This window comes from Mus pahari, chromosome 13 (assembly GCF_900095145.1).
Source record: "Mus pahari chromosome 13, PAHARI_EIJ_v1.1, whole genome shotgun sequence".
Classification (NCBI taxonomy): Eukaryota; Metazoa; Chordata; class Mammalia; order Rodentia; family Muridae; genus Mus; species Mus pahari.
The window spans coordinates 45,143,348-45,153,309 of record NC_034602.1 but is presented as its reverse complement, the minus strand read 5'-3'; the positions used below and the strand labels follow the sequence as shown (position 1 = coordinate 45,153,309).

General features: G+C 46.0%; 1 protein-coding gene across 1 annotated transcript in view; it reads right to left on the bottom strand.

Annotated features, from left to right (window-relative positions):
- Positions 1 to 9,573, bottom strand: part of Slc34a2 (solute carrier family 34 member 2) — a 33,581-nt gene extending 24,008 nt beyond the window's left edge. The window contains exon 1 of the mRNA XM_029545209.1: positions 9,530 to 9,573. The gene's annotated coding sequence lies outside the window, so the exon portion shown is untranslated. The remainder of the gene's footprint in view (positions 1 to 9,529) is intronic.
- Positions 9,574 to 9,962: the final 389 nt, after the last annotated feature.

Here is a 9,962-nt window from a genome sequence, read left to right as displayed (position 1 = left end):
TTTTTTTGTTTGTTTTGTTTTTTCGAGACAGGGTTTCTCTGTATAGCCCTGGCTGTCCTGGAATTCATTCTGTAGACCAGGCTGGCCTTGAACTCAGAAATCCGCCTGCCTCTGCCTCCCAAGTGCTGGGATTAAAGGCGTATGCCACCACTGCCCGGCGGGAAATCATTTGTGACCTGTGCTACTGAGACCTTACAATGCTAGGAAATCGCTGAACTAAGATATCAGCAAGTTTCCCTCTTCTTTGAGACAGGGTCTGACTGTGTAGCCCTGGCTGTGCTGGATCAGCCTGCCTCTGCCTTCCAAGGGTGAGGATTAGAGGTGTGTGTACTACACCCGGCTTATTATCCCTATTTTTAAATATGCCTTTCCTTCTTCCTAGAACCTTTGTTTTATGAGGAAACCGAGCATGATGAGTAGAAAGAACCCAGAGTCGAGCAGGCTGGCTCCTATCTGTTATCCCACAACAGAGCAAGTAAAGGCACAACTAGGAAATTGAAGACCATGTCTCAAATGCCATCAATGTATAAACAGACACTTGATTCACAGCAATACCTCCGAAGTGTAATCTTCAGTAAATGGATAGTCATCAAATAGGAACAAATGAAATGAGACACTGCCTCCCCTACACACAATCAATCTAGAGGCAACTATTCCTGATAATAAAAAGATCAAGCCTTTAAAACAAAGAAACCAGAAGTGGTGGGTACACCTGTAAGGCCAGTACTGGGGTGCAGAAACACAAGAATCAGGTGATCCTTGGCTAGATAGCAAGACAGGTCTGGGCTACAGTCTCAAAAGAAATGATAGTAGTAGTGATCACAAATCAAAGAAAATGCATGGACATCAAGGAAAGCCAGGGCAGGCCAGCACCGCTCTGAGCAGCCTGGATCCTCACTGACTAACACTGGAATTATTAACTTTTGTTGTTGTCAAAGTGGCCAGATGACCACTTACTCAAGTAAAGAGAGCAACACTTACCAACATAGTGTTAATTTAATAAAGCAGTCAGGGGAGTTCCTAGTTGCTCTCAAACCAGCCTGAGTGAATTTTAACAGGAATGCATACTTTAGTAAGTTCAGGAGCAAGGACATACCACGGAAGTCACTCGGCCTGTAAGAATGTTATGGTCCTTCCCAGGCTCACTGGTCTTAGGAATGGCCATTTCCTTTGTGATCAGTTCATGAGCTTCACTAATTCCCTTTCTGTATATTTTTATTTGGTTGAGACAAAGTAGTGATGCACAGTAGTCAAGTCAGGCCTTGAACTTGAGATAATCCTGCCTCAGCCCCCCTTTGGATGAGATGCGCACCACCACACATTGCTTAAGAATTGCACTTTTCACCGGTCGTGGTGGCACACGCCTTTAATCCCAGCACTCCGGAGGCAGAGGCAGGCGGATTTCTGAGTTCCAGGACAGCCAGGGCTATACAGAGAAACCCTGTCTCAAAAAACCAAAAACCAAAAAACAACAACAAAAAATTGCACTTTGCTTTACAGTAACCATGGTAACTGAATGTGATGGGGCCTGACCTAAGAACACTAGGTGGCTCTACTAAGTTCCAGTGCTTTAGGGGCCAGTGAGATTTTTAGGGGCCCGTGGGTACTCGTACTCCTTGCTGTCACATGAACAATATTGTGGTCAGCAGAGCTACAAAACCCTGCTTACTCTGCTCAGGACACAGATGTTAAACGTTAAGTTTTCCACGCAGTGACTCATTTCTTCCTACAAGATAAGTTTATCGTCTCCATTTTATGGATGAGCAAATTAAGATAGAGATTGTCTTGCCCGAAGTCACAGTGCCTTACAGAATCTCAACCAGGCAATCTGGCTCCACCAGCAGCTTGCAAGGCCATCTTAAAATTGAAAACCTATGCTTTCTGTTGCCATCTTTGCAACTGGATTTCTAATAAAGTTTCTCATAAATCTCGGTGTCACGTGTTTTTAGCTCACCATACAGATATGAATACTCAGGAGTGGCACAGTAAGATCCCATCTCATGACAAATTAGACATTTTCCTACTAGGAACAAGCAAATTGAACAGCCTCTTGGAGCTCTATCATCATTTACTAAACCTAAAGTCACCCCATAATTCCTTAAGTATCTCACAGCCATTATTCAGCAGGGGCCATGCCTTTCCTTGGTTTGTGTGGCTTCTTGGGAGTGGATCTCCTGTTCAGTCCTTACTGTGTGACATAACTGTGGTGGGTAGAGTTCCCTGCTACAGCGGTGCCCATAGCAGTCAGCAGCAGCCTGATTTTTCTATTCCTCATCTAAGCTAGAGTCTTAACCAGCTAAGTTAGCTGGTTAGAAACCATGCACAATTTAGTTTCCCTTCTTCCCTGTGGAGTCTGGCTCCTCCCAGTCTGAAGAGTTACATATGCTAGAACTCACTGTGGCTAGGTGTGTGTGTGTGTGTGTGTGTGTGTGTGTGTGTGTGTGTGTGTGNGAGAGAGAGAGAGAGAGAGAGAGAGAGAGAGAGAGAGAGAATATGAATCAATGTGTGTGTTTATCTAAGAACCCAGTGCTAACCCTGTATCACCAATTTAAAAAATGGCCTCCCCGCCAGGACGATAATCCTAGCACTAGGGAAGCTGAGGCAGGAGCATTGCTTTTGCTTCACGTTTGAGTACCTGGGCAGCAGAAGTTACAGAGAGATCTTTTTTAAAAAAGAAAAAAAGTTCTTGTTTCACCTTAGGTCCCAGAGCCCCTAACAGCACTAATCTAAGAAACATTATTTTGTATTTTAATATTGCCTAAGGGGACAACTGCTGGCGAGAGCTTAAATGGATGTAAAACTAAACCTAACCACACTTGGCGGGAGAAAGAGCGTAAGTTCCAGGCAAGCCTGGGTTCCACAGTGAGGTGCTGCTGTCTAAATAAAACCATTGCCTTATTCACATTGACATATAGAAGTAGGGTATACTCTCAAAACAAAACAAATAAGCCCTGACTGGCTGGCCTTGAACTCCACATCCTTCAACCTCAGCCTCCTAAATGCTGGGGTGATAGACATGAGCCACCCACCACGCACACTGAGACAAAACAAAATACAATCTCTAGCATGAGATAACCAAGGCTCTTCCCTCATGAATGAATTAATCTATCCATGCAATTAGTGGATTAATGGCTAATGGGTTATCTGGAGAATGGCCTGCAATAAAAGCCAGTTTTGGCTGGGCCTCTGGGTCTTCTACAACCACTTCTGAGCTGTGCCAACAAGGCCACCAACATGAACTCTGGACCAGAACTATGAACCAAAATAAACATTTTCTCTGACTAACTGAGTGTGTGATATAACATTGGCAGTAATAGAAAATGGAGCAAGTAGACAATGTATTTTCTGTTTCATAATTCCATGATGAAATTAATAGATCAAGCCAACCATGGGCAAGGAGTACCTCTGAAGAGCTATGGCTTTTACGTCGAGATTAGATGATTGAACCAGGATACAGACTGAACAAGGAGGATAGGAGGATGGAAAATTCATGTCTATCAGCAAGAAAATCTGCATTGAGACATGCCAATTTTGAAGTCAGAAAGAACTTGAACATTTTGATGGGCTTATCCATCCATGTCTGTCTTCTCATCTATGAAATGGGTATAGTGGACAGGCCAGACTCCCTTACCTAACACAGAGGTGGTGAAAATGTTGTAGTTTCTCAGGGGTTGGAACTCCTATTATCCTATCCCGTAATAGATGCCCACACATGCTGTCATGCCAAACACATGGGGTGGTTCTCTAGTTTATGACAGTACACCCTGGTGACAAGTGGGCCAGTGGGAGACAGACCCGCTTAAAAGGCAGGGCAGTGCCCTTCCTGTCAGTTCTACCCCTGACTTCTTCCCTGCAGTTGAGCAGTTCTTTCCCAGAAACCCAGCATCCTCAGGAAACTTGCCTCCCCAGCCAGCCAAGCACATGGGCAAAGCAAGTCATCCAGAAGTCAACCACAGATCACAACAAGGGGATGCTGTCTTCAACCTCTGTTCTGGGGAGGAGTCCTGGGTAGAGCTGGGCCCTTCTCACAGCAGATACAGCAAGATCTTTGGACTTTACTGGAGAAAGCCAGGCACCCAGGCTTTGTGAGTTTAAGTAAGTAAGTAAATAAATAAATAAATAAACACTGCTGGGTGTGGCAGCTCATAATTGGAGTTCTAGCACTGGGGAAGTGGAAGTTGAGGATTAGAGTTCAAGATTACCCTGGGTCACACATAATGAATTTCCGGCCAGTCTGTCTCAAAAATATCATGTGCTGGGAGTGTGGCACAGTGGTTAAGCACTTGCCTGGCCATGTATAGAGTCTGGGCTTTAATTCTTAGTACTGAGAAATAAATGAAAAACTGAATGCTGGAAAAGTCAAATAAAGTAGGCATGAACTGCCAATGTTCATGCTGATCCTGATGTCATCTTAGATGTAAACGAACCTTGACCTGTTGGTTTTGGCCAGCATCTCTGCCTGCCCCACTTCTCTTCCTGCCTGTTTGCTAAGCCCCTGGCTGGAACGGGAAGCTCTTTAAGAACTGGAAATGTCTGCTCTGTGAGAGGGAGAAGGCCACCCACAGCCAGGCTCTATCTAGTGTCTCTTCCTCGGTGCCACACCCCACCCTGAGTCACCAGGCCTGGGAAATTTCCAGGATGGAATGAAATGGGGAGAGCCCAGCCCAGCTCTGCTCACTGCAAACTCTCTGGGTTTGGAAGGCAGAAGATGGAGATGATCAATACTCTTTGCATGGCCCCAGCTGACCTGGTGGGCCAGGCCCAAGAAGCAGGTGCCTGCAAGGCCTGCCTGTTGGGGGCCTGTTGGCCCAGTTTTCTCCCCTGACCACAGACAGTGGCTGCAAGGGCCCTGAAGTGGATTGTGTCATAAATGCCTGAGACATTGGCTTCCAATTAACCACCGGAGCAAATCCACTTTGAGCTCCTGCATTCTCGGGAGCTTCTCCCGGGCCCTGTGGCAATGTTGATAATCTTAAGAATGATTGGTCAGGCTTACTGCCAGGGAATCCATCCCTCTTAGGCCAGAATTCAAGAAATGTCAAAGAATGCATTACATAGTCACAAGAAAGCAGCAGACTTCAAAGAACCAGGCTTAAATGAAAGGCCGCATGAAGGGGAGAGAGCACAGGGCTGACAGAGTGGTCATCCATTTTAACTTCCCTTAGATATGTTCATAAATATGCAGAGACTATCCTGAAAAGCAGTTCTCAAAAATGTTCTTAGTGCTCTCCAGCAGTGGGCAAGGGGTGGCTGCATTTTTCCATTTTGTTTCGGCAACATAGATTTTAGCGCAGCTCACAAGCAGATGAAGAAGCAGATGAAGCTTAATCTATTCAGACAGGAAAAGGACTAGGAAGTAGAGTGCAGTGTCAGAGGGGAGGAACGGGAAATGCAAGCAACGGTCTAAAAAGCCAGTATTGGCCCCCAGCACTCAAAAGAAAACACCAGGACATTTGTAATTTGAGCTAAAACGTTTAAAGTAAAAAAAAAAAAATGAAAAAGAGAGCCGGGCATGGTGGCGAACACCTTTAATCCCAGCACTCCGGAGGCAGAGGCAGGCGGATTTCTTCTGAGTTCGAGGCCAGCCTGGTCTACAAATTGAGTTCCAGGACAGCCAGGGCTATACAGAGAAACCCTGTCTCAAAATAAATAGATAAATAAAAAACAAACAAACATTAAAAAAAACCCAAAAATGAAAAAGAGACAGCAGCACAGTTACTGGTGGTCCATGCTTGTGAGCTCAGCACTCAATGCAGAGGCAAGAGGATCAGGAGTTAAAGGCTACAGCCAACTGTATAGCATGCAGTTTCTAGGTCAACCTTAGCTCAAAGAACAGTTCTTCCCTAGCATTTATGATCGGGAATCCTGGTGTGTGTGTGTGTGTGTGTGTGTGTGTGTGTGTGTGTCCATTCATTTAGTGCACACTTATCTGTGAGCTAGAAGCCAAATCTCCCCAACCTAGACTTCTAGGGTCACCCCAATGAACACCTGCTCCACCACTTTCTCCTCCAACTGCAATAGCCAAAGGACAGAGCTACCCTGGTCAGGTTCTATCTTTTCTTACTAAACCTTTTTATTTGCAGAATTCTTGGTTCTACAAAGCCATTACTCTACCAAGCAACAACCCCAGTCCTTCTCAGCTTCTAACTCTCCATCAGTTACAATGTAGAGGAAAAGCTTCCACCTCACTTGCAACCAGAGCCTTCCTGCCGTCCTTCAGACTCCTCGCACACTGTCTCAGGGCTGTTGTTGACCTTCCTGGTCCCACTGGTCCCCTACAGCTTCCTTGATATTGCCAGCTTTACCTAAGGCTATCTATCTCAATCTTGAGGTAGAGCCTGACTTGATTGAATTCATCCACCTCCCACCCTCACCTCTTGGGCTGTTCCTGTTCTATTTATTACTCTGCATAGCTTTTCCAGTCATCACTGCCTAACACTACTCTAGATTTTTAGATTCTCCATTGTCCAGAGACCGTAAGCTTAAGGGCTGAGGTTGGATCGCAGGCAGTGAGTACTCAATGGTGATCTCCATTTCCTGAATCTAGACCTGACCATGCAGGACTCTATATACAATCCAAGCTATGCAGGAAAGACTGAAACAGGAGAATCAAAGTTCAGGGCCTGCCTGGGTCACAGAATGAATTCAAAGCCAGCCTGGATAACTGAGACCTTGTCTCTAATAGGTAAAAGATGCTGGGGACATGCTTACTTGTATATTCCATACTGACAGAGACACACAGACTTGAAATATCTCCAATCTAATTTTTGAGTGGCCAGATGGCAGCTGAGGACCTGGAGACTGCGTAGACATTTAAGTTCTCGAGCAAAGGAAAACAGGTCTCACCCAAAGTACCCATTAGAGAACCCAGACCATTGTGTAGGTTAGGAGGGAGGGAGGGAGGGAGGGAAGGCAAGGTGTCACGAACTCAAGAAACTTACACCAAGGAGGTTCAGCAGCCCCCCCCCCAAGCATCCAGGCACATCCTCTCACCTGGTAAGCTTCTATGATCCCTTGTGATGACATACAGACTCACCGAAATCTCTTGTATAAACTCAGAAAGCCCTCAGTAATTTGCACTTTCAAGGAATACCTTATTCAGCAGGGCTCCCGTAAAGGGTAGGCATGGAGAACACTTGCTTTATAAGTGACATTTTTATGGTCCTTGGCTTGCCCATCTCCAGTCAGATGGTGCAAAAAGTGTGAATTCTTCCCTTTGTACCAAAGCTAGGTTGTTTTGTGTCAGTGTTTCATTTTGTTTTAAGCTGTATATGTTTAAGCAAGCATCTAACCCCAGTGCCAGGCATGGTGGTAGACACCTATAATCTCAAGTTTGCTTAGGTGAAGGGAGTGTCAGCTATATATAGCCTGAGCTTCAAGATATCTTTTCATTGAAAAGTCAGATTATCCTAATCCCACGTTTTGTGGGGCTTGTCGTGTTGCCCCACTGACTCAGAACTGATAAGCAGCCCCAGTATCCAGACAGGACCTGGTAATAAGATTGGTTACAGCAGTACCAGCGTGCCATGTCATTTACAATGTGATTGTGTTGTTCCTTACATAACTCCTGTTTCTTGTACCTCCTGAATTGTACTCTGAGCATTTTTTTCTCTAGTTTTTATTTATTTACTCCCCCACCCCTACCCCCCAAGACAGGATTTTTGTGTAGCCCTGGATATCCTAGAACTTACTCTGTAGACCAGGCTGGCCTTGAACTCAGATCTGCCTGCTTCTGCCACCTAAGTGCTAGGATTGAAGGCGTGTGGCACCACCACCACCCAGCTTTTTTATTTTTTTTATTTTTTTCCTTGGACAGGGTTTTCCTGTGTAGCCCTGGCTATCCTGGAACTCACTCTGTAGACCAGGCTGGCCTTGAACTCAGATCTGCCTGCTTCTGCCACCTAAGTGCTAGGATTGAAGGCGTGTGGCACCACCACCACCCAGCTTTTTTATTTTTTTTATTTTTTTCCTTGGACAGGGTTTTCCTGTGTAGCCCTGGCTATCCTGGAACTCACTCTGTAGACCAGGCTGGCCTTGAACTCAGATCTGCCTGCTTCTGCCACCTAAGTGCTAGGATTGAAGGCGTGTGGCACCACCACCACCCAGCTTTTTTATTTTTTTTATTTTTTTCCTTGGACAGGGTTTTCCTGTGTAGCCCTGGCTATCCTGGAACTCACTCTGTAGACCAGGCTGGCCTTGAACTCAGAAATCCTCCTGCCTCTGCCTCCCAAGTGTTGGGATTAAAAGCGTGTGCCACCACAGCCTGGCCAGCTTCTTTTTCAAGAGTTTCATGTAGCCCAAACTAAACTTCCTAGATAGTGAAGGATACTCTCCAGCTCCTGATCTTACCTCTTCCATTCTGGGAACTCGAATTGTTAGTGCTAAGATTCTAGGCCGCTGGGATCACAGGCACGCACCCCCATGCTTGGCTTACAAAGTGCTAGAGGTCAAACTCGGGTGGATGCAAATGCTGCCAAACTGAGCAAACCAACAACACTGCCATGTTCGGTGTCCCATGCATCTCAGGCTAGCCCAGGACTATGTAGCCAAGGGTAACCTAACCTTAATTTACCCAACCTCCTGTCTGACTTCCGAATATTGGCTTGTAGGCATGTGCTACTAGCTCTGAACTTTTGTCACTAAATATTTTGAAGGAATTGAATTCCCCTCCCCCCACACACATTTCCAAATGTTTTCTAGTCCTGCTGATCGCCATCTTTCATGGAGTTGGGGGCCTTTTTCATAGGAGGACGGGACCCTCTGCTATATCAACAGGCTCTGTGGAGCCATCCCAAAGGATGGTAGCCCACCACCACACCAGACATCACTACTTCCCTCCTACTTTAAATCCCCAAAGGTGAGGGCAAAGTGACTATCATCTGATCCAGGATTCAATCAACCCTTCTGGAGGAGGCAAAGACCTCCCGCTGAGCAGGTACAATCTGTTCAGAAGCCATACTTCCCGAAGACTTGGAGTGACTTGACGTGGGGATAAACCCTAGGCTTTGAGTTGAATCGTCTTTAATCTTCTGCCACCCAGGGGCCTGGAGCCATCCTCCTCCTCTTACAGACTGCCTGTACCACACAACTAACCAGGCGTGACAGAACCCTGTACCTTTCACATCTGAACCATTCAGGCCACACACACATCCCTAAATTATCTGCTGGTTTCAAAGCTCAGCCCATGCTCATGTTCTGGCCCAAGTTTCAACATAGTTTCTTTTCTGTGAACTGTCAGACCCTAACAGCCAACTTCTCCTAGGCCTAGGCATGATCAGGGCAACCCTTTCCTTAGGTCCTCAGTGGGCTGCCTTGAGGAACGAAGGACTGTGGTATTATAAGGTTCTTGGCTTATAGCATAAGAATATCCCCATTATACCAAGCAAAGGTACTTCCCAGCTGGAAAACAGAACAATGTATGTTCACTGTGCAGGCCTCCAACATTCACAGAGAACCTCCACTTTTAAAACAAAAACCATTGCTGAGCGGAACCATTGCTAAAACCCTCAGCCTTCATCAGCTTTCATACCTGGAGAGCTGGAGCGATCCTGAACGCAATCGGAGAGCTGGAGAGATCCTGAGAGCAATCGGAGAGCTGGAGAGATCCTGGGAGCAATCGGAGAGCTGGAGAGATCCTGGGAGCTGTCGGAGAGCGAAGAACCGCTAAGAACTACTGCCTAAGAACCATCAGACACTAGCTTTTATACAGCCCGGCTAAGCTACGTAATTTAGCCACACCCATTTAGCCACACCCCTAGAGCCAGAAAGCCCTACCCAGAATCTTCTCTAATCCTTAGATTAGGGAGGGAGGGAGAGAGGGAGGGAGGAAAGGGAAATATTGGTGAATGCTCTACTACCAAACTATGTTCCTAATCTCAAACTGGTTTTAGATTTTGTTTGGGATCTCATTATGTAGCACTGGCTGGCCTAGAAACTCCAGGCTAGTCTTGAATTTACAGAGT